The sequence below is a fragment of the Rhinolophus sinicus genome, linkage group LG11 (assembly GCF_036562045.2).
Source record: "Rhinolophus sinicus isolate RSC01 linkage group LG11, ASM3656204v1, whole genome shotgun sequence".
Lineage (NCBI taxonomy): Eukaryota > Metazoa > Chordata > Mammalia > Chiroptera > Rhinolophidae > Rhinolophus > Rhinolophus sinicus.
Genome location: NC_133760.1, coordinates 20,335,833 through 20,348,044, shown reverse-complemented (window position 1 = coordinate 20,348,044; position 12,212 = coordinate 20,335,833).

Below are 12,212 nucleotides of genomic sequence, written 5' to 3'. Positions count from 1 at the left end.
TTTGTGCTATATTTGAAAAGGTGTAAATTAACTTGGCAGCGAGTAGCATTCACTTTCTAGGAAGACATGCCCTGTTTCCTATGGCTCCATGTGCTCCCTGCCAAAGCAGGGCCACTGTTCCCAGTGAGGGGAAACAGACTTCAAAGAGCCCTCCTCCGGGGTTGGTCATTGGGGCCAGTGATTCACAGCACAGTCCTCCGTGGCCACCCTTGGGGTGTCCTGCTTGCAGCCCCCCTCAGCGACGCCTCTGGCTTCCTTGCCTCCCCTCCCCTCTCCGGGACATGGTTTCTCCCTTGGTTGAGGGCTTGGCATGTTTTCTTTTTAAGATGTTCATCGTAGCTAAGATATAGGGCTTCCTACAGACCAGGCCCACTTTTGAGCTCTTTACAGGCCTCTGGCCCTGACAACCCCTAAGTACTTGCTCTGTACGGTGTGCACCTGGGGAGTTGGCACTGGCTTCAGAGCCTGCTGGGAGCCCTGACACTGCCCCGCGCAGGTGTCACCCTGCCTTACCGCTGCCTGCCTGCTCGCTTGGTACCTGCAAGTAAACTGGAATGGCAGACAGAAGCCCATGAATATTGCAGAGAAGCAGATGGGAAAGATCTAGATGAACTCTCAATGCTTGTAGCATTAAAACAAAAACAGCAAACTAATGAAATTATTTAAAACTGGGGATGGAGAAGCCACACAGCCTGCATTCCAAACTCACCCTGCACTAATCAACCATGTGACCCTGGGGAGGTGACCCAGTGTCTCCTCTATGAAATGGCTGGGGGTGGCACTGCCACACCGGATCAGGGACAAGATAAGGCAAGGTAGTAGGAGTGATCAGTTAGCATAGTGTTGGAGCCCAGTGAGCCCTGGACACAGGTGGCCCTTCTTGTGTCCTGTCATGGGGCCTCCTTTCTGGCAAATCGCCTTTTAAATTTCGGTCTTTTACTTGCCTTGATCTTTGACCCTGCTTGCCTGTCCCCTCACTTGAATTCCTGCCATCTTGTCGGTTCTGGATGTTTCTGTTCAATCCAGATAGCTGGGCTGTGTCTCTTTCCCTGTCAGGGCCCACCAGAGTAGAGAGATGTTTGCTGCTGGCTGAATTTCCACTAAAAAGTAGGTGTGCCTGGGTGGTGAGCAACCCCGTAAAGGACGACCATAGGGCGTGATCCTGAATAGGTTAATAGAAAACTCCATCACTCCACTGTCTTCCTTTGACTCAGATGCACAACCAAGGGCTGGCTGCACACACATGCCTGGTCTTTTTCTGTTACTCTTTACAGCTATAATGGGACTTTTATTCAAAACTTTTATTTAAAAAATGGGACAAATAAACCAGTTAAAGACTGGTCCTACCTAAGATTTGGAGCAACCTAAGATTTGTTTTCAAAGAAACAGAAATATAAGACTTCAATTCACTCACAGGTATAACTACGAAGAAAGCCTGCCCTTTGTTAAATACAGCAAACAACGTAAAATATGCTTTACTTCTGTATCGTGACCAGGGATGGGTGCAGAAAAGGTGGGGCTGTGGGAAGGTCATGGAGGTGGAGGAGAAGAGGGAGCAAGAAGGAGGTCCGGAGGGCCGTGGCCCAGGGGGATGCTTTGGCCTTGCCTGGTCCTCCCGGGATGCAGTGCTGACAGTGGCAGCAGGCCTCCCCATGCTGGGCTATTCTCAGTCGCCACCAGCCACTGAACAACTTTCACACCAAGCCCCTAATCTCTACAGGGTAGTCATTATAGCTCTTCTGGAAAGAAGTTTACTCTGCCATTCTGATGGTCTCAGTGACTTCGACACCGTTTGCATTTCAGAAATTCATTTTGGAAATTTGTGTTCGTCGGCTTGGCCTGTGGTTGCCGTACTTCGCAAGGCATCAGGTGAAATCCCCAGTGCTTGCAGGTTGCGCTACAAACCCATGTGTGCTGACTGCTGAGTCTTGTTCTCCTGAAACCAAATCTGTTTTAGTGTTACGGTCCTGTGAGTCATGATGGTGACAGTATGTCATATAAACCAAAGGGAAAATAAAATTGACTGGAAAACAAAAAAGAATAAACAGGCCGACAGTTCTTCCATGTCTTGGCTCAGCACGGAAGCTCGCTCTTCCAGAAGCCGTAGCCACACAACATACCCTTGCAAGGTCTGGTCAGACCATCCCTTCGTCCAGTTCCGCCCTGGACTGGATGGAATTCAGTCGTGGCTCAGAACTTGGGCACAAGCCAGCAGTCAAGTTCTTCAGAACTGACCTCCTGGCCCACTTAGTAGGTGTCCCACTGGGCCTTTGACACACACCGACACACACCCCTGAGCAGGTTTGTGGCTGATTGAGCAAGAAGGGGTGGGTCAGGCCCTGCCCCCTTTTCACGGAAATGAGTTGTCTGAGTCAGTTGGTGGTGCCAGAACAATAAAACCTGAGGGTGGGGTGGGATGGGGGGGTGCTGTAAACTCGACATGCTGTGTGTGCTCACGACGGCGGTTGGTGTGGAAAAGATTGTGAAAGAACGAAGTGGCTACCGTGAGTCTGCATGTTCATATGGTTCATGTTTGACTTGGAACACCCCAAAACCAAACCCTTTAATTTCCTTTGAGGAAAAGTGATACATTGATGAAAATGTCCCGTCCTACTTAAGTGGGAGTGGTGGCGAGGACAATGACGTAAAGGACTTAAGCGGGAGCCGTGGCTGTGCTAGAGCGCGGTGCTGGTCTCGTGTTCAGCGGTGGACGTATGGCTTACATATGGCGAAGCATGCAAGTTGTAAAATGTTCAGCTCTATGGGTTTTTGCATATTGACACATCCATGTAAATAGGAGTGCGTTTCCAGCACCTCAGGGCCCCGGAGCTTCCTCCCTGTCTCCTAAGGGTGACCAGTACCTGGCATCTCCTATACATCAGCTGCTCGCCCTTGGCACTATGGGCATCTGGGGCCAATAACTCTACATGGTGAGGGCTGTCCCCTGCATTTTAGGATGTCAGCAGCATCCTGGCCTCAACCCGCTGGATGGCGGTAGCACTCCCTGTGCCATTGTGACAACCGAAAATGACTCCATACATTGCCACATGTCCCCTGGGGCCCCAAATCACCCCTGGTTAGAACCACTGCCATAGATCATTTTGACTCTTTGGAACGTCATATAAGTGGCATCATAGAGTATGTGCTCTTCGTCTCTTTCATCATTATTTCTCTGAGAGTCACCCACGTGGTGGTTTGTCCCAGTAGTTTGTCCTTTTTCATCGCCAAGTAGTATTCCATTATATAACCGCTGCAGTAGTGACGTGTTCTGTTGTTGATGGACAGTCTGTTGTGTGCAGTTGGGGATGTGATGATAAAGCCATGAAGATTCTCTCAGTTGTCTTTTGGTGCACGTGTGTGCTTGTGTCTGGGTGCACACTGGAGTGGAAGGACAGCGTCCTGGGGTAGGCCTATGTGCAGCATTAGTAGGCACTGTCACGCGGTTTTCCAAAGGAGCTGTAGCAGTTTCCACTCCCGCCAGCCAGGTGAGGGGCTGCCAGTCATGGGCTCTGGTCAGGACTTTCCATGTGCGGCAGGATGAACGCAGTCCTTTAGATGTGCTCGCAGTGGCTTTGTGTTGAAATTCACGATAAGGGGATTCGGACTCAGGAATATACCCAGGGTTTGCCAGTTTTAATAATAGTGTATCCACTAATAAATTATTCTCAAAATGATAAACTCACAGTTCAGAATGATAAAACACCCTTTTCTTCCTGATTCCCATTTATCAAATGCTCACAGATCATCGAATGCCAGGCTAATGCGGTAACATTGAGTCTTAGCATAATATCTTCCAATCCTCACCAGAACCTTAGGAAGGAGGCGGGATTGGTCCAGGTTATAAACAAGGAAACTGAAGTCTAGCTCGTGGTTGTTGCCAAGTCACCACATTTTATCCACCATGGTATACCTCCTCTCTCACCTCTTTGCTCACACTCAGTGTTCCCTGCCTCTGTGAAATGGGCAGAAACTGTTGTCCACATTTTCTGGAGGAAGTTTGCATGAGTGACAGTGCAGCCAGTGCAGGAATCCTAATCCTGGTTTCCGGGCCCCACCCTGGGTTGCCACCCCCTCACCTGCTGCCCACCAGGAGGGCTGGCTACCCAGCCCATCTGGGGCCTGAAGCTTTGCCGAAGGGGCCAACAGCTGATGCATCGCATCACACAGCTCCCCCTTTCATTTCAGTCACACGTTTCTACCTTGGAAGCCAATCCCCAAAGCCCAGGGCAGAAAAACCTGAAAGCAACATCACTAGGGGTTTTCTGTGTAGGTTGTTTTATTCTTTTCTATTGTCTTTATTTCAATCTTCCTATTGGTGTGTTCCCATTTTTCTACAATGGGCATTTTTTACTTTCTAAATTTAGAAATATTTTCCCCACTGTATCCCCCACGAGGGGTGTTGCCAGCTCAGGGTAGCTGCTGGAACGTTTCCCATCCCCCATCAAGGGTCCTGGGTTCTCCAAGGCCTGAAGTTTGGCCGTGTTGCAACCCAAGGAAGGGCCTTATGTTGATTCCAATAATTGGGGAACACATCTGCCAAGTCTATTCCCTCTTGGAACTCAAGTACTGGTTTGAGAATTAATATGAGATTCAGTTGCATGCACCCGGAATTCAAGTATCTAATAACACTTTTAAAACAGCGCAAGCCACGGCGGCATGGTGTGCCATTCCATCCAGATGAGTTCAGCACAGACAGATCCTAAACCTAAGGCTTAAATTATCTTTTAAATATGTACGGCTTTACAACTTCTGGGAAAATATGCCTGGGAAAAATGTCTGGGGTTTCATCAAACACTTGGAAAATAATCTGAAAACATTTTTCCAAACCCTGAATGGTTCCAGCCTGAATCCTAATTGATACTTAATAACTATGTCTATAGGGATTTTCTTCGTCTGTTTCTATGACTCAATAGCTAAGGAGAATTCTGTGCTGAGAATTTCGACTGTTGCAAGTGGGGATCACCAGTGACGCTGCTCTGGCCAATCTATCTCCCCGCCATCACAAAACAGCTTTTTTTTTCCCCTCACAGAAATACTTTCCCCAAGACCACTATTAATTAACCTTTACCAGAATCAGATCTTAGGTCAATTTCAAGTGTGTTTATTCATTAAACGGTTACTGAGCATCATCTCAGTGCCAGGTTTTGCTTGTAGTTGCAGGGAGATCAAAGATGAAAGGAGGTGAAAATTTGGACAATTGCAGTCGAGTTCATGGTCAGTGGGGGAAAGCAAGAGCCAGGTACTGGAATAATACGGTGAGTGCTCGAGTTACAGAACATACAAAATGAAACACCAATTATACACACATTTTGTTAGATTTATTATACCTAACTATTTCATTTTGGGGAGTTGTTGTAACCGGTATTATTTTTAAAACTTCAGTTATCAATTGTTTATTGCTAGTATATAGAAATATGATTGATTTTTGTATGTTGACCTTGTATCCTGAGACCTTACTAAACTCATTATTTCCATGAGTTACTTTTATGGTTCCTTAAGATTTTCTACACAGACAATGAAATATGCAGATACACAGTTCAGTTTCTTCCTTTCCAGTTTGAATGCCTATAATTTCTTTTTCTTGCAACATTTCACTGGCTGGGCCCTTCAAAAAAATGTGGCACAGGAATGCTTTCTGATCCTAAGGCAAGGCGTTCAGTCTTTCACCATTAAATAGAATGCAGGCTGTGGGGTTTTTATAGACATCCTTTACCAGATTTAGGAAGTTCCCTTCTACTCTCAGTTTTTTGAGTTTTTATCATGAATGGATGTTGACTTGTCAAATGTTTCTCTGCACCAATTGATAATGATCTATGTTTTTTCTTCTTTAGTCTGTTAATATGATGGATTATATTGATTGATTTTTTTTAATGCTCCACCAGCCTTGCATTCCTGGGATAAACTCCATTTAATCATGGTATAATATGTATTTTTTTATGTGTTGTTGGGTTCAATGTGTTAGTGTTATATTTGTTGACAATCTTGGGGGGGGGGTCTATGTTCATGATGCACATTGGTCTGTACACATTTTTTGAACCATCTTCATATGGTTTGGGATTCAGAATAATACTGGCCTCATAAAATGAATTGGTAAGTATCCCCTCCTCTTTTATTTTCTGAGAGATACTGTGTAGGACTTGTGTTATTTCTTCTTTAAATGTTTGATAGAATTCACCAGTGAAACCATCTGGGCCTGAGGATTTTTTTTTTTTTCTTTAAGAGCTAAAGGTCTGTAGGACAATCTGTTTCATCTTGGATGAGTTTTGGCCATCTGTGGTTTTTCAGGAATAGTTCTAATTCATCTAAGTGGCTGGCTTCATGTGCATGGAGGTATTCAGAGTGTTTCGTCATTATCCTTTTAATGTCTGTGGGGGCTGTCTCTGGTGATAGCTCCTTTTTATCCCACATATTGGTCATTTGTGTCATTTGTGTCAGTCTTACTAGAGGTTTGTCAAATTTTATTGGTCTTTTTAAAGTACCAGCTTCTGGTTTCACTGACTTTCTGTATTGTTTTCCTGTTTTCAATGTCATTGATTTTTTACTTTCATCTTTATTATTTCCTTCCTTCTGCCTGCTTTGGGTTTATTTTGCTCTTACCCTGTTTCCCCAAAAATAAGACCTGGGCGGACAATCAGCTCTAATATGTCTTTTGGAGCAAAAATTAATATAAAAATTAATATTAATAAATCAATGTATTAATATTAATAAATTAATATAATATAATATACTAAATAATTTATAATATATTAAATAATATAATATAATTACATTATATTATATAAGACCGGGTCTTATGTTAATTTTTGTTCCAAAAGATGCATTAGAGCTGATTGTCCGGCTAGGTGTTATTTTGGGGGAAACACAGTATTTTTCTGGGTGGGTTTTTAAGGTGGGAGTTTATATTGTAGATTAAGATTTAATTGGGGAAACCTTTATTTTTTTCTAATTTTTTCAGATGCTATAAATTTCCCTCTAAGCATGGCTTTAGCTGCATCCCACCAATTTTGATACTTAGTATTTTCATGTTCCGTTCAAAACATTTTCTAATCTTTCTTGAGACTTTTATGCATGTGCAGCTCAGAGATGAGCCCACGCATTCACACACCACTTCATGGGGTCACTTTCTCGAATTTCTCCCCTTCCCCATCTTCCCTAACAGGCTTCCTCCTTCCCCCTTCAGTGTCTAGAGAGTGGAGCCCTGGTTCTCTGCCCTGCCATGTTCTTCCTGCTACTGTCTGCCTGCAGGACAAAGTGAGGGAATAGCTACAGGGATCCCCACATTCTTGAGACCACAGTTTTTCTGATCAGAGAGGAGCCTTCTCGCCTTCAGAGTTGCAGGTGCCTGGCCAACACCTCCCTGCTGCAGACTGCCTGGGGCTGGCACAGGAGACCATGGGAAAAAACGGAACAAAGGAAAAATAACCCAGGACATTTCCCTCATTCTCTCTGATTCTTCAGTGTCAGCATCTCCCTTTGGTTTGCTTGGTCCAGAGACGAGAGGTTCTCTTGGAGTTCTCTCTGCCTCTCTTGGTGCACAGTTCGCTTCCAGCTGCCTGTGAGTTCAGGCCAGGAGATACTGACAGGCAGAAAAACATGGAAACGCCTGCCTCACCTCCACACTGCTGCCCCAGGGGTGCTTGAGTGCTGGTTTCTTCCCGTCTGTATTTCTCAGAGTCCCAGAGAGCTGCTCCCTATGTGCTTTTAGAGGTAGCTGCATTCAGTGGGAGAGCCAGCATGGACAGTGCTCATTCATTTTGAGGACCCAAACCTCTGCAGTTTTATTTTTAATAACATAACCTGTGGGAGCCAGCGGCAGCCATGTGTGTTGTAGATCTCAGCACATCCTGGCATCGCAGGGACCCAGGAAGTCAATTACATTTAAACCGAGAAAGCCATTTTCTCTTAGACAATACTCTAAGTTTCCACTGCGACTTCAACTTTTCTGGGCACACATGTATCCCTCAGCTCAACTCCACATTTTACGTGTTGAGCTGAATTTCGTTCTGCTCTTCACTGGAAAAGTGGAGAAGGTTACAGTAGAAGCGTTCTTAGGGAGCTTGCCAAGTCCTCTCATGTTACAAATGGAGAAACTGAGGTGCAAGGAGGAAAAGTGTGGCAGAGCCGAGAGACCCACCTGGATCTCCTCCCCCCAGGGCCATGCGGCAGTGACACCACAGTGGTGTATGTGAACCCCAGCCGGCATGAAGGATGCTGCAGGGGGTGCTTGGGGTCTTGGCTAATGGCTAACAGAGCGTGACTCATCTAGGGAGTGAATGTACTTGGGTCAAGCACACATAGCCAAGAATCTGTATTTTAAACATGAATAATAGAGCTACCATTTATTAAACATTGATTGTTACACACTTAGCAGTTACTAAGCACTTTGTAGCCTCTCATTTATCTCTACAGTAGCCCTAGGAGGTAGATCATGCTTATTATCCTCATTTAGAGATGAGAGGAGTGAGGCCCAGAGAAGGGAAGTGACTTTCCCAAGGGCACACAGCAAGAAAGTGCTATGGGAAGGATTAGGACCCAGGCCCATTTTTATGGTGCATCCTAGTCAGGATAAATTAAAAAATACAATTCTGAAGACACTTTCCAGGTCAACACAGGGGGCTGGCTTATCTTTCTTTCAATGAATTACTTTCAGAATTTCAGCCTTCTGCTGATCACAACTTCTCTAATGAATAAACCAGCAGATCAGCCACTGTGTCAGCAAATGCTCTTCACAGAGGCCTCGTCAAGAGGCTATGTAGTCCGTGCTCTCTCAGATGAGTTTAATTTATTGGCGGGAAATGTTAGCTCAGAATAGTTACCCCTGAAAAGTTTGTACTTTTGTGGTGTTTTTGTTTAGATTAAGAATTCCAGGAAGCCACAGACGTCTTTCTGCGTAGAGAGCTGCCCTTTCTGTGCAAAGTTGGCTCTTTCTGTGGATGGAGCCAGACCACGTCCCTCTTGGGGACTTTACAATCTTCTGTCCTGCTGACCCGTCGCAGCCTTGGTCAGCGAGACTGACTCAGAGGTCTAAATCCCTGCCTCTTCCTTAGGGCTTGTGAGGCAGTGGAATCTCCCCGACTCCCCGTCATTTTGATGAACCTCAGAAACAAGGCCTCAGACGGGCTGCCCGGGACCCCATTCAGGCCGTGCCCATGCACCCAAAGCACTTCATCCCTGTCGGTTGCTGGCATGCTTGCACAGCTACAAGAGGTATATTTGGTGACGGTTCTCAAGTTAATACACAGGTAGCAACACGCTTCCATCTGCCCTCAGTTCATAACGAGGACAGACCATTTGGCTACAGATGTGGACATTCCTTCTGCTCCAAGTTCACAGGATGCCTTGCTTTTTCAAGTCACCTAGCAGCCATCGGCCTACATTTGCCAGTGCCTTTAGAGGCTGGGGGACAGCTACTGGCTTAAGTGCCGAGCCAATCCCTCCTCTCTCTGCTCTACAGGACTCTGTCAATTGTTTTCCCTTCCCTCCCTCATGCCTTCCCTCCCGTCTTTCCTTGTTATTTCCCTTCCTCGTCCCTCCCTCTCACGTTTCTTTCATTTTCCCATTTTGCACATTTCCCCCTTCAGTAATACATGCTCACTCTAAACGTATACATGCTCACTCTAAATGTTTTTTTGTTTTTAAAGATTTTATTGGGGAAGGGGAACAGGACTTTATTGGGGAACAGTGTGTACTTCCATGACTTTTTTCCAAGTCAAGTTGTTGTTCTTTTAATCTTAGTTGTGGAGGGTGCCATTTAGCTTCAAGTTGTTGTCCTTTCAGTCTTAGTTGTGGAGGGCGCAGCTCAGCTCCAGGTCCAGTTGCTGTGCTAGTTGCAGGGGGCGGAGCCCACCATCCCTTGCGGGAGTCGAGGAATTGAACTGGCAATCTTGTGGTTGAGAGCCCGTGCTCCAACCAACAACTGAGCCATCCAGGAGGCAGCTCAGCTCAAGGTGCCATGTTCAATCTTAGTTGCAGGGGGCAGAGCCCACCATCCCTTGTGGGACTCGAGGAATTGAACTGGCAACCTTGTGGTTGAAAGCCAACTGGCCCATGTGGGAATCGAACCGGCAGCCTTCGGAGTTAGGAGCACGGAGCTCTAACTGCCTGAGCCACTGGGCCGGCCCCTCTAAATGTTTGTGTTAGGCATAGAACAGGAGGAAAAAAGAAAAACCCTCCATAATCTCATCATTCTCATTTGTGCATATTTCTTTTTGGCTTTTTTATATTCCTTTTTTCTTTGTCTATTTAGGTTTGTACCCTTGATAGAATACTGTTTTCCTCGTTTTTTGCTTAATGTATTTTTTGTTGTTGTTGTTGTTGTTTTCTTTTTTTAATGATTGGATGTTGAATTTTGTCTAATGCTGAATCTGTTGAAATGGTCATCTGTTTTTTCTTCTTTAATTTGTTGATATCATGAATTACATTGATTTCAATAAACTCTTTTAACTTGGAATGATTTTAGATTTGACAAAAAATAAAAAGTTGCAAAGGTAATACAGAGTTCCCATATACTCCTTAGATTAAAATTCAATGTGACGGGGCCGGCCCAGTGGCTCAGGCGGTTAGAGCTCCGTGCTCCTAACTCCGAAGGCTGCCGGTTCGATTCCCACACGGGCCAGTGGGCTCTCAACCACAAGGTTGCCGGTTCAGCTCCTCGAGTCCTGCAAGGGATGGTGGGCTGTGCCCCCTGCAACTAAGGTTGAACACGGCACCTTGAGCTGAGCTGCCGCTGAGCTCCTGGATGGCTCAGTTGGTTGGAGCGCATCCTCGCAACCACAAGGTTGCCGGTTCAATTCCTCGAGTCCCGCAAGGGATGGTGGGCTGTGCCCCCTGCAACTAGCAACGGCAACTGGACCTGGAGCTGAGCTGTGCCCTCCACAACTAAGATTGAAAGAACAACAACTTGAAGCTGAACAGCACCCTCCACTACTGAGATTGAAAGGACAACAACTTGACTTGGAAAAAAAAAAAAATTCAGTGTGACATAATTTTGCTGCTTATATTGTTCCAGCTTTGGTCATTGGAAGTCTTTCGGGTGGCTCCTGTGTTATTTGGACTTGCTGCTATTCTTAAAAAAATTTTTGCCCCGATACTGCAACATGCTCTAAGCTCATCTTATATTTTCCCTATCCCAGTCATAGAATCAGCCATTTCTCCAAGGATCCCTGGTTCCTTTTATTGGAGGGTGGTATATGGAAACCAAGATCTGAGTGCTGGATGGGCTCTTTTTCTATATTGCTGGATTTGGTGTGCTAGAATTTGGTAAGGATTTTCACATCTGTTCTCATGATACATACTGGTCTGTAGCATTCTTTTTTTTCTTGTAATATCCTTGTCTGGTTTTGGTATTAGGGTAATGCTGGTTTCATAAAGTGAGTTGACAAGTGTTCTTTTCTCTTGTATCTTCTGGAAGAGTTAGTATTAGAATTGGTATGATTTCTTCCTCAAAATTTCTGTTGAGTTTACCAGTGAGCCATAAGTTTTCATTACAGGAAGGGTTTTAACTACAAACTCAATTGCTTTAATAGCTATGGGACTATTATGGTTATCTGTTTCTTCTTGAGTGAGCTTTGATAGTTTGGTCTTTCAAGGAATTTGTCCATCTCATCTAAGTGACCAAATTTATTGACATAAAATTGTTCCCAGTATTCTTTTATTATCCTTTTTCTATTTCCAGGATCTGTAGTAATATTCTCTTTCCTTACATTGGTCTGTCTTTTCACTTTTTGTCTTGATTAGTCTGGATAAAAATGTATCAATTTTATTGATATTTTCAAAAAACCAACTTTTGACTTCATTGATTTTCTCTATTGTTTTAAATTTCATGAATTTCTGTTTTTATCTTTATTATTTCTTTTCTTTTTTTTACTCTAGATTTAATTTACATTTCTGGTTTCATAAGGTAGAAACTTACGTAACTGATTTGAGAGCTTCCTCCCGCCTGCCCCAAATATAAGCATTTAATTCTATTAATTTCTCTCTAAGTGCTGCTTGACTTGCATCTCAGAATTTTTGATATGTTATGTTTCAATTTTCATTCAGTTAAAATACTTTGTGTTTTTTCTTATGATTTATTCATTGACCCATGGGTTATTTAGAAGTATATTGTTTAATGTCCAAGTATTTGGAGATTTTTTTCTGATATTTTTCTTTTATTGATTTTTTTTTGTTTTAGTTTAATTTCATTGTGGTCAGAAAACATATTTTGTAAGACT